We start from the raw sequence: 27,795 nt of genomic DNA on the forward strand, positions 1-27,795 counted from the left end.
CATACTAATTAACAGATGTAGATTATAAGGGGAAAAGGAATTGGAGATTGAACCAAGAGAGGGCTTCAGATGTCAGTCAAGTGTAACCTGCATTATTCCATTATTCTATGCCCAAGTTTATTCACTGGGCTGGACTCAACTATGCCCAATGCTTCCATTGTGTTGGCAAGCACTGAAAGTTCAAAAGCCTATCCCTAGATTTCTTTTTTTTTTCTTTTCTTTTAAATGAAAGTGTACAGTACTTGTCTTTCTCTATCTGACTTATTTCACTTAGCATAATACTTTACAGGTCCATGTCTATTGCTGCAAATGATAGGGTTTCATTCTTTTTTATGACTGAATAATATCACACAATACACACACACAGAGACACAATCATACATCTTCTTTATCATTTTTTTCATCAATAGGCACTTAGATTGCTTCCATGTCTTGGCTAATATAAATAATAGTGCAATGGACATAGAGGTATATGTATTTTCTCAAATTAGAGTTCTTCAGAAAAATACTCAGTAGTGGACTTGTTGGATCATTTGTTAGTTTTATTTTGAATATTTTTTGAGGAAGACTCATACTGTTTTCCACAGTGAGTATATCATTTACATTCCCATCAACAGTGTGTGAGGATCCCCTTTTCTTCATCTTCATCAACACTTACTTCTTGTCTTTTTTGATAATGGTCATTCTGACAAGTATGAGGTTGTTTCTCGTTGTGGTTTTGATTTGCATTTCCCCGATGATGAATTATGTTGAACATCTTTTCATGTGCCTGCTGTCCATCCATATGTCTTCTTAAGTCAATAGAATGGAGTAGAGCTTAAAAATAAATAAATAAACCCATGCTTATCAGTTCAATTGATCTACAACAAAGGAGGTAAGAATGGAAAAAGACTATGTCTTTAGCAAATGGTGTTCAGAAAATTGGACAGCTACATGCAAAGGAATGAAACTGGATCATTATCTTATACCATATACAAAAATAAACTGAAAATGAATTAAAGACTTGAATGTAAGTCCTGAAACTATAAAACATAAAAGAAGAAAACATAGACAGTAAGCTCTTTGACATTGGTCTTAGCAATATTTTTTGGCTATGGCTCCTCAGACAAGGACAACAAAGCTAGAATAAACAAATGGAACTACACCAAATGAAGAATTTTTTGTACAGCAAAGGAAGGCATCAACAAAACAAAAAAGTAACCTACTGAATAAGAGAAGATACTTGTAAATGGTATATCTGATAAGGGGTTGATATCCAAAATATATAAAAAACTCCTACAACTCAATGACAAAAAACCCAAACAACCTACTTTAAAAATGGGCAGTGGATATGAATAACTAATTTTCCAAAATACTTCCTTACTTTGTAATTTAAGAGTGTGGCTTTTGGAATTAGACATACCTGGGTCTTCCCAAAACATTTATTAATTTATTTAACAAATATTTGTTGAATCTTTACTATGAACAAACTGTGCTAAATTCTGCAGATATAGTGGCCTATAAGTGTTCCTTCCCAAATGGAATTTCAGCTGGTGATGCTGAAAGTTAATATTATATAATATTTTAGAGATTTCCTAATTTTTCTTTTTTTTAAGATTTTTCTAAAAAGATTTTATTTATTTGAGAAAGCAAGTGAGAGAATGAAAGAGAGAGAGAGAAAGTGAGAGCATGAGCAGGAGGGAGGGGCAGAGGGAAAAGGAGAAGCAGACTCCCTGCTAAGCAGGGAGCCCTCCTGGGGCTCAGTCCCGGGACTCTGGGACCAAGATCTGAGCTGAAGACAGATGCTTAACTGACCTCCAAGGTCAGTTTAAGGGCTGGTCTAGGGGACCTCCAGAAGGGGTGGAGGAATTCCTCAAGTTCTGTTATTCTAATATGGGGCTTCCTGCCACTGGCTTGGGCTCTGTTCTCATTCTAATATGGGGCTTTCTAGGATGTTAAGCTGTAAGCTGTTTTCTTCCTGTAACTGAAGTAATGTAAATTGCAGCTATTATTCACAGGGGCCTGGGATGGCTGTACTTGTGCTTAACACTGAACTTAAAGTGGAATGGCCTTAATTTTCTCTGCCTTCACAAGTCCTAAACAGTCATGATCCATCAGGTGGGACACCACTCTGCCTATAGTCACTAACCTAGTAATACTCTATCTTTGCAAAGACACGGGGTCTTTTCTCTGCCTTCAGAGCTCAGATCTGACGTTATCTCATCCAGGAATGCTTCCTGACTTCTACATAAGATAAATTTCTTTTTATTCTGTAGTGATTCCACATACATATTTCAGTTATACTATCCCTTTAAATCTTCAGATTTTGTTTACTTGCCTCTCTTCCTTACTTGGCCAGGAGTTTTTTGCAACCCTCAGTTTAACTCTGTATCTGTATGTTTCTCCAAGACCTTTCACAATGCCTGGCAGGTAATAGTTTCTTAATAAATGTTTGTTGAATTGAATTCAAAATAACCATGACATTTATATCTGTAACACTTTACATATTGATTAAAAGACATTATGCATCTTTATCTGTGTGGTAAACAGCAAGTCCCTTTCCACATTTAGATAGCTCTCCTTTTTTTCTACATTACATACTTGAGGATATCTTGGTTTATTCATAAGTATCTGTATCTGATAACTTGAAATCCTGACATTTCTTCTTTCCAATATCCTCCCACTCTATCTTTCTGCCTGGTTGGAATTAATAAATCAACCTGTTATCAGTCTTGTTAAGAGCTGATAACTAAAGCAAGAAACTTGTAATTTTATCATGTTGTGCCTTCAATATCTAGTCCATCCATCAAAATAACTTAAACTCTGTGTTGTGAATTTACTTTATGGCATACCATGGGGATTGTATGATACTCATTTACCATAGAAATGCTAATTCCTTATGTTTATTGTATACTAGATTTTGTGTAGAACATGATAGAACAAGAACTTTATATAGTGCCAGTATTTTCACAGACTGGCCTATTTTTCCACCAGTAGGAAAATATCTGTGACATATTTAACTATTTTGAGTTCAGGCCCAATTTAGTTTCTGAAAAGTGCTGATTTCACATTTTAATCTTTTTAATGTATATAAATTTTATTTATTCATGAGAGACATAGAGAGAGAGGCAAACATAGGCAGAGAGAGAAGCAGGCTCCATGCAGGGAGCCTGATGTGGGACTCAATCCCTGGACTCCAGGATCACACCCTGGGCGGAAGGCAGACTCTCAGCCGCTGAGCCACCCAAGCATCCCCAGGTTTCACATTTTAGACTTGAACTTTTCCTCCCACTCCCTTACAAACAAATCAATATTAAGATAATCAAAATTTTTTCACAAGAGGGATTTTTCACAACTCTTCTCAATCTTCAATATAATTATGATTCTTATTAGAACTGAAAGAAATAAACTTTCACATATTTAACATACTAACTTTAACTTTAGTCAGCTTTAAATATTGTAGGAGGTGGTATAAAAATATTTTGAATAAAAATTCTGTTTAAAACCATTTGAATTTCCTTTATGTTACAAAATTAAAACATCACTCAAATATATAGATGAATAATTAATAGAGAAATCATCACACATAAGAAACACAGGACAGTTGTATGAGATATCACTTTATCATATGAGCAGATTAAGCATATTTATGAGCAGATTAAGCATAGTTATGTTTTGATTTCCTTAATTAAATAGATGGATATAATTAGTTTATATTTATCATTATTATATATACTGTTGGATTTATTTTGTCTTTTGTATTTACCAGTTTTAATTTTTACCTTTTATTTTTAATTCCTTACTCTCTTTTGTATTATGCACCTGGATAGATAGATAATGTACTCTCTTCATCAGGCTTCTGTTGTTTTAGAAGTAGTAGAGTATATAGAGTAATAGAGTTCCTTTAACAGTTAGCTTTAAATATGTAATATGTATCCTTAACTATTTTTTCTAACACAGTGTAAAACTAGGTAACATTATCTCTTCAAAAGAAAAAAAATTGTCTTAACCACTCTCTGAATAAACCCTCTCTTGCTGTTATTGATTTAGAATCTTTGTCATTTTTTTCCTCACCAATTGGCTACTAAGTGTCTCACAAATCAATCTAATTCAATCATTTTTCATCTTATTTTGCATACAATAATTCCTCACATCCGGGCTCAATTTTCTTTCAGTTTAAGTATACATTTTACTAAGTCTTTTAGTGTGTTTCTGTGGACTATGAACTCTCATTCTTTTTATGTCTGAAATTATCTTTACTTTACTGATTTTTTGGTTTTAAAAAAATGTATTTATTTTTTTTAAGTACACTCTACACCCAGTGTGGGGCTTGAGCTCACAACCCTGAGATCAAGAGTGGTATGCTCTACCAACTGGGCCAGCGAGCAGCCCCACTGGTATTCTTAAATAATAATGCAGCTAGAAATAACAATTTTAGCTAAATGTTATTTTCCTTTAGCACATCATACCAATGTCATTGGCATTTATTATTGTCAATATTAAGTATTTGTGAGTCTGTCCCTCATTTTTTTTTGTTATCTGATTTTCCTCTCCATTTGCATTTATAATTGTTTATCTTTAATTTCTTGATAACTTGCCATTTCAACATAATATAACTAGGTAAGAATTTATTTTATTTATCCTGCTTGGAGCTCATAATGAAAATTTTCTCTTGGGACTCTGGTCTTTCACTCACTCTTGTTTTCTTAAATGATTTTCTACAATTCACCCATGCTTTTTGGATTTCTACTAGAGGTGGAGCATCTTGATTTATCCTTCAAGTCTCCTAATTCTCTTTTGTAGTTTGTACATTTCATTGTCCCTCAATACTGAATTCTAAGGAAATTCCTCATTATCTGCACTTCACCAAGTCTCTGTTCAGCTAGCTCTCTTCTACTGTACATTTTTCTTCTAGAGATAGCATTTTAGGGATCCCTGGGTGGCGCAGTGGTTTAGCGCCTGCCTTTGGCCCAGGGCGCGATCCTGGAGACCCAGGATCGAATCCCACGTCGGGCTCCCGGTACATGTAGCCTGATTCTCCCTCTGCCTGTGTCTCTGCCTCTCTCTCACTCTCTCTCTGTGACTATCATAAATAAATAAAAAAAAAAAAAAAGAGAGAGAGAGAGATAGCATTTTAACTAGTCAGATTTTCAATTTATTTACTTTTTCATGCCTGTTTTTTTTTTTAAGATTTTTAAATAAAATCTTTTTTATTTAAAATAGAGAGAGAGAGAGAGAGAGAGAGAGGCAGAGACACAGGCAGAGGGAGAAGCAGGCTCCATGCCGGGAGCCCGACGTGGGACTCGATCCTGGGACCCCAGGATTGTGCCCTGGGCCAAAGGCAGGTGCTAAACCGCTGAGCCACCAAGGAATCCCCTCATACTTGTTTTTCATATGATTTCTGCCTTTTCCACTTTGGAGAAGATTCTGTAGTGATGCAATTCCTTTATTTAGCTTTCTAAAGACTCCAGGCATTTAAAAAAATCTTTTCAAAAACTTCAATTATTTATATTTCATCTCGAGTGAATCTGTGAATCCAGCTTCTAATTGCTGATATTTTGGGCTTCATTCTCACTGGTGGCTTCAAATACCTTGATTCTTTAATCTCCTATTTCATTTAATAGATGAAACTTTACATGTCATTAAATATTCTACTAGATTTACTTTGTTAATATAAATATTGCACTCTCAGCTCTAACATGTTTAGGAATTTTATTAATATAGGTCACAATGCACATTTTTACACATAAATGTTACAGATAACTTGATTATTTTGCTTATTCATAGAGTTGAAAGGTTTGATTTAAAGAATCTGAACATACTTAGAAATATTTTATTGGGAATAGTTTCAACTTGCCTAGAGAATTGTATTGATTTTCTCTTCTGTATTACAAATTTTATTACAATGTAGTGCAAGTAAAGTAGAACATGATGATAATAAGCATCAACAAGACAAAAGATTTTACTAGAAAATCATTGATAACTTTAGAGAATTTTCCATTTAAAAGCTGAAGCCAAATTGCTATCAAAGAGGTCAATTTAAAAATGAATAAAAGACCTAGGGGTGCCTGGGTGGCTCAGTCAGTTAAACATCCAACTCATGATTTCAGCTCAGGTCATGATCTCATGGGTCATGGAATCAAGCCCTGAGTCAGGCTCCACATTCAGCAGGGAGTCTGCTTGAGATTCTCTCCCTCTCCCTCTGCCCCTCTACCCACTCACAAATTATTTATTTCTCAAATAAATAATTAAGAAAAAAAAGAATAAAGAAAGATGCAGTTGTGGAGTTGTTATCTCATTAAAACCACGAAGAGATACCATCTCATATTTTTCAGAATGGCTGGTTAACAACACAAGAAAAAACAGGTGTCGGTGAGTATGCAGAGATACTTACTAGTAAGTATCAAATAAGACAAAGGTTGGTTTAAGGAAAAACTTGGAAAGACAAAATCTCTGGTTAAAGTGATCAAAAGAAAGAGAAAAAACTTTAATATAAAGAGAGTAATAAAAAAAAAAGAGTAAAAAGGACATATCACCATAGATAGTTCATATATCAAAATATATTGAGAATTTTATGAATGAGTTTAGTCTAAAATATTTAAAAATTTAGATGAAATGGACACATTTTGTTAAAGAACTTGAAAAACACAAATAAGAGGAGAAAATCTCAATCATTTAGAAACTATTAAGAAAATATGAAACCATAATTTAAGGTCTTCAAATATAATAACCCAGTCTTTCCCAGTGAATTTTACTGAAAATTTAAGTGGTGTAAACTTCTTAAAGAGTAGCAAAAGAGAGAAAGATTGAAACTTTTAACTCATTAGTGAAAGCAGCATTGTATATCAAGCAAAATTAGATACAAAAACTTGACAAAGACTTTTCAAGAAAAGATCATTACAAACAAATTTTTACTTAAGAGTAGAAATGTGAGCACCTGGGTGGCTCAGTGGTTTAGCATCTGCCTTTGGCTTAGGTCGTGATCCTGGGGTCTTGGGATCAAGTCCCACATCAGGCTCCCCACAGGGATCCTGCTTCTCCTTCTGTCTGTGTCTGTGTCTCTGTCTCTCTCTCTCTCTCTGTGTCTCTCATGAATAAATAAATAAAATCTTTTAAAAAAAAGAATAAAATGCAAATCTCCTAGAAAAAATATTAGAAAGAAATATTAGAAAAAAAGTTAGAATTTTTTTTTTCCACAAAATGCTATTTTAATGGGGTCTTCACTTTTTTGCTTCTATCACTAACATTTTAGTTTTCTTTTCTGTCACTTTTTTGAGTTTCAGCACACACATTAAGAAGTGGTAACAACATGGGCAGACCAGGTGGCTCTGCAGTTTAGCGCCGCCTTCAGCCCAGGGCATGATCCTGGAGACCAGGCATCTAGTCCCAGGTCGGGCTCCCTGCTTCTCGCTCTGCCTGTGTCTCTGCCTCTCTCTGTCTCTCATGAATAAATAAATAAAATCTTTCTGAAACAGCCTCATCACGATCCCGTGATAAGTTAACTTTCTCATTTGATTTTTCTGAAGGGTCAGAAGTTTCAGAACTCACAGAAGTCTGTCTTTCATCTGGACTGACTGACTCTGGATTCTGATTCAAATTCATGGTCTATGAATTTATAACCTTACAGGCTGTATTACTGGTTAATACATTTGTTTCCAAGAAATTCTTTTGACATTGCAATACTGCTTTAATACGTCTTTGAAGTTTTGATATTTTTGCGAAGAGTTCATCAGCTATTGCTTCATGTTTATTCCTGCACTGTGTCTTCCCAATGCGTTTGGTCAATTCTGTCAGTTTGCTATCAAATAGCTTGTAATTTATACTATAGATCTCCTGTCGAATCAAATTGGCTAATCAAGCCACGTATAAAAAAGCATCAAATATCATGAGAAGGTTGGGCTTATGCTGAGAATTTAAGGATTTTTTTTTTTTTTACATTCTTTGACCAAATAATGTACTTCACTACATTAGTAGAATAAAGAAAAAAAAAACTGATTTAATTATCTCAATAGATTGAGAAAAAGCATTTGAAGAAATTCAATATCTATTACTGATAAAAGCTTATTAGAAAAGTAGGAGCAAAGAGAAATTTCCTTAATATAAAGTATATGTGTGATAACTTATGTCCAACCTCACAATCAGTGATGAAACATTTGGTAGTTTTGAATATAAGTGAGGTTTGGTGGGGTGAAATCCAGATCCAATGGCCAAGAAAGAATTCTTGACACATCTTTGGTGCCAAATGATGGTTTTATTAAAGCATGGGGACGGTCCTTGGGCAGAAAGAGCTGCTGCCCTGGGGTTGTGAGGGTGACTGATTATGTACTTGGTAGTTGGGTAAGGAAAAGGGATGTTTTCAAAACAAATTTTGTATGTTAAAGAGGGCTACAAGATATTGGAGGCCTTGCCATTGTCAAGTTAAGGTTGTTTTTCCCTCTAGTTAAGACAGTTGGGAGTTTCCTTCTGGAGTTAGGTTATTGATAAGAAGGCTTTTTTCTTGTAAATCACTAAGACATTTTGTAAACTGAGGGAGACTCATGTCTTGCTGGACTGTGATCTCTATTAGTTAATTATTTGTTTTTCTTTCCCATAGCTTTAGGGCAGCCAGGAGTGCCTGAGGAATGTCATACATATCCAACCTGGGATGGGGGGTGAGGGTGTCAGCTTGTGCTTTGTCCTCAGCTTGCCTTCTGCTACCTCATTGTATTGATAGTTTTCTCTTTAAACATTGAGAATGAATAAAGGATACATAGTTTCCATTCAATATTGTACTGATGAGTTAGGGACAAGGGGCTAGGCAGGGAAAGATAAGTGAAAGGCCCAGAGGCAGGGTCCCACAAATCTCTGGGCTTCCATAAATCCCAAGGACACTGAGATGCAACAGAGATAAGACAACAGAAACAGAGATAAGGAAGTAAATCTGGCCCCCTGGGTCCAACATACATACTAGGGAGTATCTCCCTTTGATGACTATCAAATAATCACCAAGACTCAAAACTTAAGCCATATGTCACTCACTCAAGACAGCACAAGAAATCTTATGTCCATCAACTCCTTAGTCAGGTTTTCTATGAAAGGCCAGCCAAAAAAGCCCTCAGTGGCAACCCTGTCAGGACCCCTCTTACTTCTGAGAGCTTTGTCTGTATCTTTGCTTAATAAACTTCTATCACTTTAGTCACTCTCCTTTGTCTGCGAGATTCATTCTTCAACTCTGATTTCAGAACCAAGCTCTTCCACATCACTGAGTATCCTAGGGAGTGATATGAAGAAAACAAAAACAAATAAATTAATAAAAATTAAAGAATAATTATAACAAAAATAATATTGTCAGTATTTAGAAACAACATACTTTGAGTATAGACTCTAAAGATAACTATTATAATTCATAAGAGAGTATAGCAAAGTTTCTGATACCAAGCAATATAAAACTTCAACTATATTTTCATACATAGTTCATATATTTTCATATATTTCAGAATCAGTTCAGAAAAAGCAATTTATTAGAGATATCCTTGCAGTGCTGAAAGATATAATTCCTTCTGTTATTCAAACAGTAAAAGATGCATTTAGAAATGCTCTGAGTAACAAAGAATGACTAAAACAAACTACAAGCAAAATTTAACTCAAGGTTTGTTCAAAAAGTTCTTTATAGTAAAAACTAAATGGATTTGGTCCTAGCAAATGTGGTCCTAGCAAATGTGTTCATTGCAGAAAGTGGCTCAGAACAGAATGACTAAGAGTTTAACTCCCCCAAGAAAGCTAGGTGACTTTAGACAGAGCCTTGTCTTGAAAATCATTGTAGGTTTTGGCCATTGGCACATTAGTGACATTTGATTAATTAGAATAAAATTGACAAAAGGCCAATAGGTGTCCGAGAGCATTATACTGCCGAAGTGCAACTAGCCTGAATTAAGAGCGAGGCTCTTCAAGATGTGCAATGAATGACTTGAGGTTTCCTAAATTTCTATTGGCAAGAAGTGGCTGAGGAGCAAAAAGAAAAAGCAAGGGATACCCAGAGGGTGAAGTCAAAAGAATAAGGATTGAGGAGCTACTTCTAGCAAGCAAGCATAACAAGATTCTAAGAACATTCTTTATCTTCCAGATAAGCTCTCTTGGCAAAACTTGCCAGCAGGAATTCACAGTTGCTATGGATCAGTGGCTGCTATGTTGCCTCCTTTTCTTCTTTCTCAATGGGAGGGCTTGTTGTGATTATTATAACTGTACTTCTGAGGTTGTTATGTCACCTTATGTACTTTAGGCTGGTAATTCAAACATAGATACACACTTTCACATGATCGGTTCTCATTTTATTTCTTTGGAATTTATAGGAGTGTATCAGTGTGGGCTAAGTCAGGAAAACAGATGCCGCTCTATGTTTTACAAGGAATATTGGTTTTATTCTTTATTTTTAAAGAGTTTATTTATTTATTCACGAGAGACACAAAGAGAGAAGGCAGAGACAGAGGCAGAAGGAGAAGCAGTCTCCATGCAGGGAGCCTAATGTGGGACTCGATCCCAGGACTCCAAGATCATGCCCTGGGCTGAAGGCAGACACTCAACTGCTGAACTACCCAGGCGTCCCAGAAATATTGGTTTTAATAGAGGTTACGGGAGGTTTACACATCTGTTGAAATGGACTGGGGAGTAAAGATCAGAAGAATGCTGCTAGAGGTTACAAAAATTACATTGCAGTCAGTAATCTCAGCTACAACCCTCAAATGGGTAATTTGCAGAAGTTCACTTAGAAGTTATCAACTTGAATGATATCAGGAAAACCTGCTTATCCCAGGTCCCTATAGCACTCAGATGGATTATTTATAGGAATTCATTTTGGAAGTGGCTGCATACCTCATATGTGCTGTGTGGAGGCCGAGAAAAATTAAGGCCACCCCATCTAAAGTTTAGCATTAGCACAAGTACAGCCATCTTAGGCTCCTGTGAATAAGAGCTGAACTTTACGGGGGGGGGGGGGTGGGGGGAACTGCAGAATGTCCTCAATGTCCTCAGCAGGTAATCCCATATCAGAAAGACAACAGAGCCCACGCCCGCCCGTGGTAGAAAATCCCATCTTAGAATGAGAACAGAGCTCAGTGCCCTTGAAAGCCCCATATCAAAATGTAAACAGAACTTGAGAAATTCTTCCATCCCTTCTGAAAATCCCCTAGACCAGCCTATAAAAAACCCAGCTGTAACCCACTTCGGGTCCAAGTCCCTGCTCCGCTGTGTCGGGCACACCTGGACCCAAGCTCGAGCTTGCTAATAAACCCTCGTGCGCTTGCATCGATGTCGGCTCCTTAGTGGTTTCTCGGATTCGCAATCTTGGGCACAACATGCTGCTTGCCTGTATCTGTTTGCAGGTGCTGTTGGAAAATACTTCTCTTTTTCATCTTTCAGATCTCAAATGAGAGCATCTCATTGGTAGACCTTAACCTAGGAGCACACTGGAAAGGGATTGCCCTGATTCAGAGGAGAATGGATGTAGACTTGACAACAGGCAATCTGATAAATAGGCAAAAAATAAAAACTTATGTAGAGGGAAGAGGTATATGGTTACTCTAGAGGTTTGGTGCAGATTCTTAGCTTTGACACTTAATAAATATCAGCCTAAAATAAGTCATCTGGGAAGCCTAGGTGGCTCAATGGTTGAATATCTGCCTTTGGCCCAGGGCATGATTCTGGAGTCCCGGGATTGAGTCCTACATCAGGCTCCCTGCATGGATGGAGCTGCTTCTCTCTCTGCCTATGTCTCTGCCTCTCTCATGAATAAATAAATAAAATCTTTACAAAAAATAAAAATTAAAAAATTAAAAAATGAAATAAGTCATCTGTTTAATGTAATTAGAAACCATCAATGCATCTCTTTTAATATCAAGATATTTTAAGTGATTTTGACATACTACCTACCATTCCACACTTTGTTATCAAGGACAGCCAAGGAAAGTCCAAGTAGTGAAACTCCACAAGAAAAAGATGTTGTGTGTAAGCATAACAGATGAGCCACAATAACTTTAGGTCAAGAATTTTAAAAGCGAAACTTCAATGTTTGCCAAAGTTCTGGTTGATGCATTATTCATACTGCTATTTAAAATGTCTCATGGATTTTTAAAATATTAATTTGGAAAATCAGTCTTTGATGTGATTTGAACAGTTATGTATTCTTGAAATCTCATCTTTTCTTTCAAAACAGTAAAAAAAGAAAAACTGAAAAACTTCAATTTTTGCTTTAGAAAACTGAATAATGTTCTAGTTGAACCAGACTTGTTCTTACAGAGTAATGTCACCATCTTGTGGTGTTTTAAGATATTGCTGCTGAAGGTATTAGTATTTTTATATCTAATATTATGAAGTTACTACTTTTTTAGTGCTCGTCTCTCAGTATGAAATGTATTTAGCCAATGAATAAGCATTTGTATTTCAATCTTAATATAAGTATCTGCTTCAAAACAGATTTAAAAATTATTTCCTGTATAAAAATGCGGATTACATGGAAGCTTTTTAGTAAATTTAATACCACCTAAAATTTGTTGGTTTGCTTTTTCCAGTTCTTATGTAAGTGTTATGCAAGTTACATAAGACTAGAGACATTGTCTTGTTCACAAATTTATCCCCCAGGCTTACAAAGCAGTGCCTGGCAAGAGTAGGCCCAACAAATGCCTGATGAATGCAAATATGAATGAATGGATGTTTTCCATGTTTTATAAGTATATATTTTTAAGATTTTATTTATTTATTCATGAGAGACACAGAGAGAGGTGGAGACATAGGCAGAGGGAGAAGCATACTCCCTGTGGGGAGCTTGATGTGGGACTGGATTCCAGGACCCTGGGATTGATGAATATTTGGAATATAGGTGAGGTTTGGTGGAGTGATGTCTGGAGCCAATGACCAAGAAAGAATTCTTGAGATGTCTTTGGTGCAAAATGGTGGTTTCATTAAAGCCCAGGGATAGTACCCGTGGGGAGGAAGAGCTGCTGCCCCAGGCCTGTGAGGGGTGACTGATTATATATCTGGGAATTGGGAGGGGTTTGAGGATAGTGTACTCTCTAAGGAATTTTGGAAGCAAGGTTTCCAGGACCTTGAGGGTGCTAGCTATTGTTGGGAAAAGGTCACTTATTACTGTCTAATAAAACCCGACTCATGAGATCCTTCAGATGTATATCCATGGGCCATGTGCTTGGGGAATGATCGCCAACATGTACCTTGGGGGTTTAGTGATAAAGGAAATTTCTAAAGGAATTTTTATATGTTAAAGTAGACATAGGATCTTAGGGGCTAAGATTGCCTAAGGGCAAAGTACTAACACTGAGGTAGTTGAGTCTGTAGAACAATGTCCCTCTGCCTGTTGTAGGGACTTGTCAATGTGCCGCCCCTGGCCTTGTGCTTTGTCCTCAGCTAGTCCTCTGTTCCCTCATCAGGACCTTGACCTGAGCCAAAGGCAGACACTCAACCACTGAGCCACGCAAGTGTCCCTCTTTATAAATATTTTAAGACAAATTAACTCCAGAGTTTTCCTAGTTTTCTATCATGCAAATCAAAACTTGTTTTTGTTTTTATTTCTAACAACCAAACTCATATGCTCTGAGAGATTTGAGTGGTTTTGTTTTTTTATCAAGGCTTTTGTAAAGTGACTTAGTTCAGAAATATATTGATAAGTTGATTTCATTTTAATTAATTCCATTAGTAAAATATACAGGTATGTTACTGAATTATTTTGGCTCACTCTGTGTGATAAAATGTACTTCAAAGAGTACAACCTTTGGAGTCAAGAAGATCAGTTTCTACTTCTGGCTTTACTGGCAGGATGATTTGGGGAAACTAAACTTTCTGAGCTTCAATATTCTTCTGATATTGGAGATAATAATTACCTTGTTCGTAGTACATAGGCAAACTAGAAATGTGAGTTTCTGTTAATTCGAATATTTGACTTTTCAAAACCAACAGACTGCCTCCCCAAAGTGAGACAGTCACCAAACATTTACAAGTGATATATTTTGTCAGGTATCATGCAAAGCTTAAATAAGGGAAGGATAAAGAGAATATGTTCTTTTAATACTTGTTGAAAAATTTTTTATGAAATAGCAAATAAATATTATTTATTCTGGGTTGAAATTCCAGTTAAGTCCAACCCCTGATATTTATTAAAATAAATCCTTCAACAATTATGTCATCTTCATGCTGAATAAGCAAAATTCATGACCTGTTCTTTTTGTCAGCCATCATCCCTTTAAAATGCACTAAATTGAGGTAAAAAATTGCTTGGCTCTGTAGGAGAGCTGTGATTGGTCTCCTGTTTCTTCTGTTTGCCTATACGTAAGTCTTTCAAGGCATTTTAATTTTCAAATGCTGTCTTAATCAAGTAGTTGGAATTTCAAGTTCTTTACAAAAATAAAAACCTCAAACTTGACCTGAGGTTTACTCTTCTTGCCTCAGAGTTACTCTAGATTTTCCATGGCTAGCTTAAATTTTGCCTTCAATTTTATTTAAGGTAGAGGGATGGAGGAGATGTAAGGTAATTGAATAATCTCTATTTGTGGATTCTTTCCAGCTTTCCATCCCTGGAAGCTGGGTAAAGCTAACTATCTCCAGGCCTCTTTGGTGGATTTTTGCTGTCTTTCCCCCTTGAGGTTTGCTGATGGATAACCATTTATAACTTCCAAGATATCAGGAATTATCCCTCTAGCTTCTTTGTGGTCCCCAGGTATATGAGACTCTCATCTCTAGAAAACATTTGTGCAACTCATATCTGAAAACTCCAAATACAAACCTGTCTCATGGCAGTGGTCCTCGCCTTAGATCTGCCACCAGTCTATCATTTTTTTTTTTCTTGGTCTCTAGATTTTCCACGTAGGAGTCATATCCCAGGTCAAAGGTAGCTTTGACTTTATTGGACATTAGGCAGGCCTCAGTGTCTCATGTCTGCACATCTTGGGGAACTTATACCTGGGACCTCCCAGAAAGGCCTCCCATTGCTTGAAGGGAGCAAGTTCTCACATCTCCCATCTAACAAGGGAGAAGGCTGAGAGGGAAGCCAAAGCTTTCTTCAAAGAAAATTTCCTTCTGATACTTCCACTTGATTATTTTATATTCTTAAAGTAGGTGAGAGGAATCAAACATCCTAGACACAGTTTCATAATTATCTTATGGAAGATTATATTTTGGTTTGATGACTTACATTAGAATTTCATATCCATGACAGTTTATGCTTCAGTATAAAATTATACATATATTTTTATACTTGGTTGTACATCTTTTTTTTTTTTTTTGGTTGTACATCTTCTGATTTAAAGTTTCAAACTGTGCTGTGGGAAACTAATACCCTCGTAAGCAAAAAGCTGCTTTAGTATTAACATCTCCAAGATCTGGGCAAAATGAAATCCAAGGGACATAATTAATTTTTAGCATTATCCTTTAGTAATAGTTATTTCTCAGCATCAGCATATGTGCAACTGAGGTTTGATTTTAAGATAAGTGATTTCACACACCATGTTATACATGTCAGACATGTGAAAAATCACTTCTGTCCATTTGAAAGAAGAGATCGATTGCAAAAGATTATCAAAGGCTAAGTCAAGAAAACATACTTGATGTTTATAAGAGACTATCAACTGCATAAGTAGACATTTAATGATGTGTGAATCGGGTAGCAGAAGTGAGAAAATTCTGTGTGAAATGTAATGATATAAATTAAATTACAGAATAAAAATAAAGGAGCCTAATCAGGAACATTTATAAGTACAATGAGTCATTAAACTGCCCAGTGACTGAAAGAGCCAAGGCTGCAAAGACATCTTTTGCCCTTTTTATAGAATTCTCTAGAGACAGATCTTATTAAAGAGATTTTAGAAGAAAAAAAATCAATAGACATTTAAAATTCTGAAGTGATTATTAGGCTGGATTTATATGGTTGTCTTTTTAAGAATTTAGGGCAAAAGATAAGGCAACTTAATTAAATGATCACAAACTTTCACAATAATAAATATTAACACATTCTGAGACCATCTTAACTGTCATCATAGGACCATCTCTCTCTCTTTCTCTTTCTCTTTTTTTTTTTTTCTGTGATTTTTTTTCATATTGATCAAAATATATTTTAGGACAGGCTGATGATGAGACCAAATTTGTACTAAATTTCTTCCATGTGTATTTTTCTGACAAACCCCAAAGTGTGTCTCAAAGGATGTTGGGTAGTAAGAAATTTTGCAGTGGAGTAAGTCATGTTAGGCAGAATCGACTTATTTCAACAAAACTGAATCCATTACCTTTATTCTCTATTAAATAAGAGGCCCTTTATGCAGTGTTACTATGAAAATTGAAATGTACAATCAAGGTAAACAATCAGCATATTCAGTGGTATAAGTGAGTTTTGATTAGTCGGAGGGCAGCCCTCTCTGAGCTCTTGCAGATGAAAGCTGAACATGAACATTTATAAGTGGGTCATCCGGATCATCATTCCTATTTAAGACAAGGAAAATCTTGAGACGTGTTTAAGACGAAAAAAATTCAAATTGTTCTCTCAGAACTATTCTTAAGGCCAAATCACCCTTTCAAAGAACAAAATTACAATCTGTTAATGAAAGTGAAGACAAGACAGTTATGATTGTTTAATGGTAAATTTTAAAACTGCAGTGCTAGATAATTATATGTTCAACTATTTGTTGCAGAGGATAGCTAGGCAGGCTACATCCTCACTTTACAAAATAGGAGAAAAAGGAGAGGATGTTTCTGGTCTTCTTGATGGCTTGGCCAAGATAAGATAAGGGAAAGGATGGGAAGGGAAGGGAAGTTAGAATGTGAATGGGGCCTTGCTCCATGTTCATATGTTACAACCACAGCACACTTTTCCAGTGGTTAGATGAGATAGAAACTCCTGTGACATGTAGAAGAGGTCACTAGGAATAGTCTTCAGCTTATTTTGCTTTGCATAAATTATTTTTAAAGATTTATTTATTTGAGAGAGAGGGAAAGTGCTCATGCGCATGCAAGGGTGAGCAGACTGGGGAATGGGAGGTGAGGAGGAACAGAAGGAGATGGAGAGAATCTATAAGCAAGCTCCACACCCACCTGACACAAGGCTCATCTCATGATCCTGAGATCAGGACCTGAGCTGAAACCAAGAGTTGGATGCTTAACCCACTGAGCCACCCTGGTGTCTGTCCCTTGCTTTCCAAAAATTTTAAAGTCTATACTTGATAGGGCTAAAATGCATGGTAATACTTTCTTGTGATCCTTTGTACTCTACCATCTTTACCCTAGAAAACTAGCCTTCTTAGATAGCTGTCTCACACTCTATAGCCACTTTTTTCTCCTCTATTTCAAAAAAGAAGTTACAGTTTTTCTAGATGTAACTACAACTACACTTTTTTCTCCTCTGTTTCAAAAAATAAGTTACAGTTTTTCTAGATGTAACTACAACTATCTCAAGTACCTCCCCAAATTCCATCCTCTTCATCAGTGGAATTGCTGCATGGCAGTTACAAAATCTCAATGCTATAATTACAGCACAATCAATGCTTAATATCTGCAGCACAGTTGAGGTAGCTCAGCTGGTCTTGGCTCAGATGGATAGCTGGGTGTTAGGCTGTCTGTCTGCCTAGTTTTGGCTCCTTGTTGCTAACCAAGTTCTGTTCTGCTCTTTATGTGTTCATTCGCTACCCACCTATAAAGGGTCACAAATTTCTTCTCCTCACAATATCAAAATTGCAATAGGGCAAGGTCCATTACACAGGCCCATTTCAAGAATTTTTCTCTGGCCAAAGCAAATCATAAGTCTAAGTCCAATATCAATGAAAGTGAATATTTGCTGAATAATCCAAATGATCACGGCTTTCTTGTTTTAATTACTAATGACACATAAAAAATTACCCCAGAATAAGTGATTAGAAAACAATTTTCTTTTGCTCATGCTTTTGTATGTCACAATTTGGGGCATGCCTTGTTTGTACTGTTTTTATTTGAAGTCGCTCAGGGGTCATAGTGAGATGGTAGCTGGGGCTTCAGTCATTTGAAGATGGATGGATGGGCTGGAGAACCAACAGCTTATTTACATGGTTGGCCACTGACTCTGGCTGTTGGCTAACAGCTCAGCTGGGTCTGTTGTGTGGAGATTTAATGTATGTGGCCCCTCCAGCATGGAGATCACAGGGTAGTGAGATTTTACATGACAGAGTCCAAGCAGGGTCAGAAGAGACCGGAGAATGGAAAAGTAAGGAATAGAAGAAGCCTTACCCATTTGCCTTATTGGTTCATATGTCCCTTGGAATTTTCCTGGGTGAAATGTGAAAAGATCCCTGCTCATGGAGGACAGGGAGAGACAGAAGGAAAAGGCAGGCCACTCTAGATTAGTAAGTGGTGGGTTTGACAAGCAAAGGAACTTACATATGAGGCTTATCTTGGGCAGCAGCAATACAAATAGGTCTCTGCACCCACCCACTGAATCTTAAACGTTTTATATAGAGGCCCTACCTGGGTTCAGTCACATATACTGGCCAGAGGCTTTCAACACCACATCACTGTGTCAAGGCTTTGTCCATGAAGCTTCTGGGAGTGGGGAAGGCAAGCAGAATCCATATTCCAAGGACAGGTAGTGGGTGAGGAGCCTCTAATTGCTGTATTCAGCTCACAGGTCATCCAGCCACTCACATCCTCTCAATGACCTTCCTTGCGATTAGATATTGGTACCCTTTTGTTTTAGTAAGTGGTTAAAGAATTAGTTCAAGGTGCCCTTTTTTGAGACATTTTCAGATTGTTAGGAATACTTCAGTGTTAGAAGATTTCTTTTAAAGGTTTATGATTGTCCTCTGGAAGGCACTTATAATACCCCACTTCCATCACTCAATGTCTACCGAGGATATTGTTCTTTATGCTGAGAATATGTCCCCTATTAGAAAACCCTTCAAAAATGACCTCTTGACAATCTCCCACAAGGTCCAAATAATGAGCAAGGTCTACAGGAAACAAAAACCTGTGACATGCTGCAGGTGGACAGCAGAGATGGCCTCTGTTTCAATCCTGATCACTTTGTGGGGTCCAACAGAGCCTTGACATTTCAGGGATGAGTCAAAAACACTGTTGCCCCAAATACCAAGGTTTTGGTCCTTTTGCCTCAGGACTTTGCCTTCTAGTTAGTTCGTTAGTTTCTTTCTTTCTTTCTTTCTTTCTTTCTTTCTTTCTTTCTTTCTTTCAGATTTTATTTATTTATTTAAGAGAGAGCGAGAACAAGCATACACAAGCATAGGGAGTGGCAGGCAGAGGGAGAGGGAGAAGCAGACTCCCTGCTGAGCAGGGAGCCCAATGCAGGACTTTACCCCAGGCCCCTGGGATCATGACCTGAGCAGAAGGCAGATGCTTAACCAACTGAACCACTCAGGCACCCTGCCTTCCAATTTCTAAATCTCCTGGCAACTGTGATTTCCAACCTATTATCTTTTCACACCATTAAGACCCAGTCCTTTCTGTTTCAGCTCTATGCCATGGTCCATGCAGCAAACTGGAAAAGTGGCTTTATAGACAAGATTAGGTAAATGCCTACCTTGTACTGTGATTTGAGTTCTTTCAGTCATGACTACACTTGCATATATATTCAATGTTTCTAAACTTTGTGAAATATCTTTAAATTAAGAGTGCAGAAATGTAACACATATATTTTATGCCATTTCTTGGTGATTACATCCTAGTGAACTTTTTTTTCAAGTGATACATCTAGTTGATTAGTCCTATGGCAGTTAGCTTTTATTATCTAATTTCTAATTGTGCTTCTCTTTCATCAATATTCTTAATCCATCTTTGTCATTATATTTCCATTTAGTCCCCTAGACTATTTGATTGCTTCCAATACTCATTAGTATCTAATTTATTCTATTGTTACACATAGTACAAGCATTTTTACACATCTTAGAGCTTTAAAAGCTTACTTAGTGATTTTATGCTGAAAATACAAAAAATATGCAGTTACCTTAAGTAGTTACCAATTTTTGTAAATTGAAGGCAAACATTTTATATACGTACATTGATAGGATTGAACAATCATATAAAATACATGCCTACTTATACAAGATAATAGTATTTACAAATCACGATTTAAAAATTTCTGTAACTGTCAGGTTCTCAATTATTTAAGAATTGAAATAAGTGTTTTTTAGTGGTTTTACTTTATTTTGCCTGCAAATGTTTCTCTACTGCATCCAACCCATGCTTCTGCTTGATATTTCATTAAATTAATATAAAGTAACAGGTGTAGTAAACATGATTATTTTTACCAAAATCTCAATTTCTAAAATGAAAGATGAAGGTAATACTGTTAAACTTTTATTTACGTCATTATTTGTTTTTCTTTGCTACTCTTTGCTTATATATTTTTACCCTGAAAACGTCATAAAATAAAACCAAACGTGTTTACTTACATATAAGCTATGCAAATAGTCAATAAACACATGGTATCAAACTTGAAATCTTTAAATTTAAAAATTAAAATAAATATAATTTAAGTCACAATGACAAAATTTGGGATGTAAAATTAAAACCAATTAGCTAGTTTTCAGAATTGTAGGTTCACAGACTGTAAGTGATATGGCTTATTTTAGTAGCCTGTAAAATAATCATGCAAACCAAAGAAAAATGTGGCTCAGTTAAACTTATTTAATTATAAATTTTGCTTAGCATACTGGAATTGAAAATAAAAAGAAACCATTAACATAAAAGCACAAAATTTGGTATGAACAAATAATATCAATATTTATAAACAAAATTAGGGTTTAGAAATATGTGGTGAGAAACCAAAATAAATCAGAGATATAAGATACACAATGGACTATCTAGTGAATGCAGGTACATTTTCAGTCAGATTTGATATTAGACCTTTCACTAAATGAGCTGAAACTTTTTCCAGATACATGTTATAAAACAAGTTCATCTGCAAGTAATTTAATTTACTTATGTGAAAAAGCTCAGCAATGCTCTGTGTGACATTAGGTGCCTGAGACATATCACAAAAGCAATTAGATCATACTGGAAACCAGCTGTGCATCAAGTAGATTGCTTTTATCTAAGTGATAAAAACCTTGTAGAGTGTGAACAATATTGGGTATAAAATTGTAACATTTTAATGAGCAACATAAAAGAGGAATAGAACGAACAAGAGAAGTGGCAAATTTGCACAGGGTATGTGCACCTGGAGGAAAGGAAAGAGAAAGTGATAAAGATATGTATTGGATTGTGATAAATTGTTCACCTATTCTTTTAATCAGAAAAACTTCAACATCATTTAAGTAATTTATCAAATATGTGATCCCAATTTGTAGTTCAGTTACTCTAGGAAAATTCAGAGTTTATAGAATATATTCTGGAAGAAAGCAGACATGATGTTATCAAAATCTGTTCTTTACCAGGGAAGGTTTAGAGGAAAAGAAGAGAGAAAGCAATAAGGAAGGAAGGGAGAAGGCAGTATAGACAGAGTAAGACAGAATGGGGTTATTTTGATGGACATACATGATTAAGAAGAGGGTGGTTCAGAGAGATCAACGCATATCATGCACACTGGGCAGTCATATTAGAGTCACTGAATAAATGTTAGATGAATGAATTAATGAATGGATAGTTTTTCCTGAGTTGGAGATATAAATTTCAAGCCAATGAAAAGACTAGTCAAGAGTACCACAAAGTTTTCGAAGTATTATGAAGGAGGACAGTACTTGTCTTACTTATTAACTTTCTAATGTAACTTTTAACATGTATGAGTCAGTGTCTTACTAATGAGATTTTATATTTTAAATAGTTCCAACTTTGTTGCAATTTAAGAACACAGCTGCAAACTACACCTGATTATGAACAATCACATATCTGGGGACAATAGAGTATTATTTCCCATTCTAAATTATTTATAATTGTTACCATTTATTGAGCATTTACTATATGCCAAGCTATCTACTAACCATATTATGTTTGTGAGGTTACTTTTTATTAATTCAAGTGACTTTTTAATTTTTAAATTTTTATTTATTTACTTTTAAATATTTATTTATTTATTTGAAGGGGGAAGGACAGAGGAAGAGGGAGAGAGTCTTAAGCAGTCTGTGCTGAGCATGGAGCCCCATGTGGGGCTCGATCTCATGACCCTGAGATCACCACCTGAACTGAAAATCAAGAATCGGATGCTTAACTGACTGAACCACCCAGCTGCCCCTGCCATATATTTAAAAAACTTCTTTGATTTGATTGTGATGTGTATCTATTTTTACCTAGTGATGTGTGGACTGAAGAGCTAATATAAAATGATAAATGGTATTTGAATTGTGTTATTTGGAGACTGGTATTAACTAAATTGAAGTCACTGAAATTTTTGCCTATCAGAACCATACAAAGCAAGAACTGCTCTCTGTGTGTGAATGTGCATGTGTGTGCCTGCATATGTGTCTAGAGAGATTCTTTCAATATTGAGTCATTTCTTGCAGTAAACATAAATTACTGCACTGGAGATTTTTAAAAGGCGAGCATTTTACAATAAAATTGAATAGATCTTCTGTGTTTTTTCCTAGATAGTCCATAATACGTTGCTATTTTCTGAATGACATATTTTACTTTCAGCTTTTCTAACTGGTAATTTCTGATACACATGAAGGATATTTTTCGTAATATACTGACCACTTTTAAGATAATTTTTTTTCTTTTTGTTTCTTAGGTTTCTCAAAATGTGATTATAACATCTGGAAATAATTTTATGTTGCTTTTACTTTCACAGCTGTTATAACTCATAATTATAAAATTATTCAAAATTATAAATGTATAATTTTTCCTATTTTCTTGCATTGGCTACTATATCCAGAATTGTCTTTCTGTGGTTCTAAATTAAATGTAAAATCTAGTATTGTATACTTGACAAAGTTATTGATCATTAGTTTCTCATCCTGGTAAGGAAATTTTATTACATTATTAATTTTTAAATAATACTATAAAATTAGATAATAAACCATCAAATATAGATATATTTACCTTTTGACTCACTGATATAATTATTTTTATAGATTTCCGAATATTACTTTCTGAGGATTCTGACTCCCTACTGAAGAAAGAGTAACTTTATTTTTATTATTTTTTTAATTTTTATTTATTTATGATAGTCACACAGAGAGAGAGAGAGGCAGAGACATAGGCAGAGGGAGAAGCAGGCTCCATGCACCAGGAGCCCAACGTGGGATTCGATCCCGGGTCTCCAGGATCACGCCCTGGGCCAAAGGCAGGCGCTAAACCGCTGTACCACCCAGGGATCCCGAAAGAGTAACTTTATCCAAAACATTTTTTTCTATTTGATAGGTCATAGCCCATATCTAGTCACAAATGTTTCAAATGTACCTGATATGTTTCCCTAATTTATAAATTGATTCAGGATTTTTTTTTACCTAGTCTCTTGGTCATCAGAATAGAGAAATAGAAGTAAAAAAAAATCTGTATCTTCACTCAAGTCAATTTTTCAACCAAAACCTGAATGTCTGTATTTTTTTCATAACCTGGTCACATCATCAGAGATGGAAGAAAAATAATATTACAAAAATTAAAATAAGAAATGATCAATATAATTACTGTAATGTACTGCACAAAGCAAAATGGCTAGAAATAAGGAAAACTCAAATCTAGAAAATTTTTGTCATTTACCTTTCTTTCAGGGCCCCAAAGTCACAATCATGAACATACCTACACTGTTTTGTCAGTAAGTTTTACATTACATTTCACTCCAGAAACTAAAATATTTCCAGAATGATTATAGGAAACACAAAGAATATTATTTTTGATATTTTATGTTTTATGTCACTCTTCTTCATCTATTTCACATGCATAGTAGAATGAAACTATTGAGCAAAAATCTAAAAGAATGAATGCTTGTGTGGCTATGTGTTCGCTAAGAGCAATTACATTTTAAGAAGAATAAGCACAAGTGTATGTATTTGTTTTCTGTATACTTATTTTCTTTCTTCATTTACCAGTTATTCTGGGTTAATGATATACAAGTGTGTTTCCTTATAAGAAGCTCCATAATGGTAGCTACTTGTTCTAGTAAGAATTATATTTTAACTTTGGACAAGCCTAAATTAATATGGATTTGGTTATAAGGAGAACTTATTAATTTCTGCCATCTGGCCTATTTAATTATCCTTAGCTTTCTAGACATTGGGAAAATTATTATTTTTATCAATACCTTCTCACATTTACATAGATTTTGAAGGAACTTTGAAAACAATATATATACTATTATTCTTAAGATCACATGACATTGAAATGTAATTATTTTATATGTTGCAATTAAGATTCATTTTAAATCTTAATAGGAGCTGCTGGATGACATGGTTGGTTAAGCATCCAACTCTTGGTTTCAGCTCAGGTCATGATCTCAGGGTTGTGAGATTGAGGCCTGCATTGGGCTCTGTACTGAGTGTGGAGCCTGCTTGAGGTTCTCTTTCTCTCTCCCTTGCCCCCCACCCCAACTTGCATGTTCTCTCTCTCTCAAATAAAAAAATAAGCAAATCTTTAAAAATATGGCAAATTATTTTATTTATTATTTATTTATTTATTTTATTTTATTTTATTTTATTTTATTAAGATCTTATTTATTTATTCATGAGAGACACAGAGAGAAAGGTAGAGACATAAGTAGAGGAAGACCTGGTGTGGAACTTGATCCCAGGACTCCAGGATCATGACCTGAGCCACAGGCAGATGCTCAACCACTGAGCCACCCAGGCATCCCCTGGCAAATTATTTTAATATAAAAAACCAACTGCTACAAAAGAAGTCAAGTTATTGGAAACCTATTATCAATAAATTATAATAGGGCTTAAATGAATAGAGTTCAGTATTGCTATAAGAATAGGTGAAAGATAAATGAGATAGAATACAAAGTATGTATGTAAATGTAAGTTACATGCCAGCTGAGGTCATCCCTCTGCTACTCAGTAGCTGTGAGTCCATTGCTGGCCTCTTAATTCCAGTGGCTTATGCTTCATAATCACTTCAGCCTTGGAGTTCCTATCCCTGCTTCTCTTTTTATATGCTGTATTAGTCTATTGAGGAACATAATCCTTGTTGCTTGAAGTATTAGACTTTGTAGTAGAATATATGTTTGAATATAACAGAGTTTTTATGTGACAGCAATAGAAATATTTTAGAAAGTCTTTCTTTCTTTTTTTTTTAAAGATTTTTTATTTATTTATTCATGAGAGACAGAGAGAGAGAGGAAGAGAGAGAGAGACAGAGATACAGGAAGAGGGAGAAGCAGGCTCCATGCAGGGAGCCGATCACACCCCGGGCTGAAGGCAGGCTGAGCCACCCAGGCATCCCTAGAATGTCTTTCTTAACCATCTGCTCCATCTCACTGTCCATATCAAACACATTATGTCATTTATCTTATTTAGTGTTTTACTTTCTAAATATTGGTCTTAGAAATTTTTTTGTCTTTCTTTCCCACCAAAATGTAAAATTTCTAAGAGCTGTTACCTAATATCTACAGAACTCAGATCAACATCTTTGCCATAAGCATTCAATTAATATTTGTTGAATAAAAGAGGGAGAAATCTCCATTTTTCAATGTTCTTCTGCCACTAGGCCAACTATTCTAATGTTTCCTGGGACTTGCTCTGTTACTTGCCATTCTTTTCTCCCCTTTTTTCTACTACCATCTTCTTTAGGAATTCTGCTCCCTCTTTTTTAGCTTAGGTCTTCAAAGCATATACATCTTGCCTCATGATTTCAAAGAATCATCTTCCATCCCTAAGCAATTGTCAAAATAGTCCTCCTTAAAGAAAATTATGGGTATTCCTGGCTGGCTCAGTCAGTAAAGCATGTGACTCTTGATCTCAGGGCCATGGTTGAAGCCTCACGTGTGGCATATAGTTTAATTTAAATAAAAAATATTTAAAAAGGAGAGAGTTCTGTACTAAAAGGAATTCTGTTGCTAACAGTTGAAATATTAAGCATTTATTTTGCCTCTTATAAACTAAGTTGGTAAATAATGAAGATTATATTTCAAACCATTTGAGAAATCATTCATATGTAATTAAAATAAGTAAATTAAGAATCAATAACAGAATTATTAATTATTAAGGAGGAACATATAAATACCTCAAACTGTATCAAATTTCAAATGGGTTGAAGAGTCGAAGATAAAAATCTCATAAACAATTAGATGGCTATATAGAGGTTATTAAATATCTAAGCTACTGGTGGCAAAATATTTTATCACCACTAAAATACATGAAAAAAAACCTGTGAATTAAAATGTTTGACAATAAATTATCTTTTTTTTTTTGCTAATCAAGGTTTTAATGAGTAAAAACAAAATAATTATATTTAGTGCTTATGATTCAGGATTACTTTCTATCAGTATGTTAGTTAGACAAATTTCCTCTGCTGACGAGGTGCCTGAAGCCTGCATATTTATATAGATTGAATACTTTAAAAATTTCCAATGTACCAGTATTCTCATACAAGAAATACTAAGCAGTGCATCAGTGGAATCTTCTAGTTTTCAAGTATGTCTCCTTATCCTTACTGAGTGGCTCAATTTCATCTGAGGACTTAGAGTCCGTCACCACAATGATCTGTTACTTTGACTTCCTAAACCTGCACGGAGAGCCCAAAATGGCCAGCTGCTATTTCAGCTTCCAATTTAATAGGACCACAACTGTGCCCTCATGGAAACATTTCTCTCTTAAGAACTAGAACCTTCTAACCAACTGATGAAATTTATAGATATGGGAAAGTGGTTTATTTGCTGTGACAGTGGACATTTTCTTTGCTGTTCCTTTGTTACTGGGGTAGATGTTCTAGAGTAGGTGGTCTCATACGTGGCCTCTGCTTTGAGAAATATACTACATCTTATAGGAAAGCATCCCCGATGTACAGTTTGTGTGTCCCAGATGATATAATTGAAAAAAGTAGGTTGTCCTACCATACTTTTGCTTTGAAATGACTTTCTTTCTTTTTTGTTTTTTTTGTTTTTTTTATGAAAGGACTTTCTTGATAATGTGTAGAATGTTAAAATAATAGATGAAGAATGAATGGTGGTGCTGACAAAAATGTTCCAGTTAGGGAAAGCAAATTTGATTTTAATCTGGTATATGAATCTATTACTCTGTAGAAAAATCATTACTTCTTACATGATGCAAGTGTATAGTGGAAACAACCTGTTGTCATGGCTGATACTGCCAGGAAATTGTGACAGATCAAAGATTCCTAGTTTGTTTTTGCTGTTGTCAGTTGGCTCCTTAATAGTCATAGGTGACAGATCAGCCTTGGTGAGGGATGTTCTGTATTTTGAAACCATGCATAGCCTTTCTCCTAGCTGCCATGAACTCTTTGTAAGCATGTAGATAGTGCCTGACTGAATTTCACAAGATAGATCATCTTCATTATTTGGAGTCTCCTCTATATTGGTGCTTTTTGGTCAGCATATTACAGGACACAAATATCTTCAAATACTGTGCTCGGTCCCAGAGATCTATTCATATACTTTTTTCCAAGATCACTTTCTCATCTATCTTCTTAATCTTGTAAAGATTATAATTTCATGTATATATATGGATCTTTAATCCAAGACTAAATGTTTGAAGTAAAAGCTTCAGTAGAGTTAAATAAATTCAAAGTAGTAATCAAGGCAGAGTGTAGTTAAATGCTATAAATAAGAATAAACAAAGTATTTTTTTTAAAATATTTTCTTTATTTATTTATTCATGAGAGACACAGAGACAGGGGCAGAGACATAGGCAGGGGGAGAAGCAGACTCCTTGTGGGAATCCTGATGCAGTACTTGATTCCAGGAACCTGGGATCATGA

At 35.4% G+C, this 27,795-nt stretch overlaps 1 long non-coding RNA gene across 2 annotated transcripts in view; it reads right to left on the reverse strand.

The window, feature by feature from the left end:
- Window positions 1-521: 521 nt before the first annotated feature.
- LOC112665454 (uncharacterized) overlaps window positions 522-27,795 on the reverse strand; it is a 113,948-nt gene continuing 86,674 nt past the window's right edge. For both annotated transcript variants that reach the window (XR_004809697.2, XR_004809698.2), the window contains 2 exons: window positions 9,105-9,229; window positions 522-816 (listed from right to left, as the gene is read on the reverse strand). This is a non-coding gene — a long non-coding RNA (uncharacterized LOC112665454). The remainder of the gene's footprint in view (window positions 817-9,104; window positions 9,230-27,795) is intronic.

The sequence above is a fragment of the Canis lupus genome, chromosome 27 (assembly GCF_003254725.2).
Source record: "Canis lupus dingo isolate Sandy chromosome 27, ASM325472v2, whole genome shotgun sequence".
NCBI lineage: Eukaryota > Metazoa > Chordata > Mammalia > Carnivora > Canidae > Canis > Canis lupus.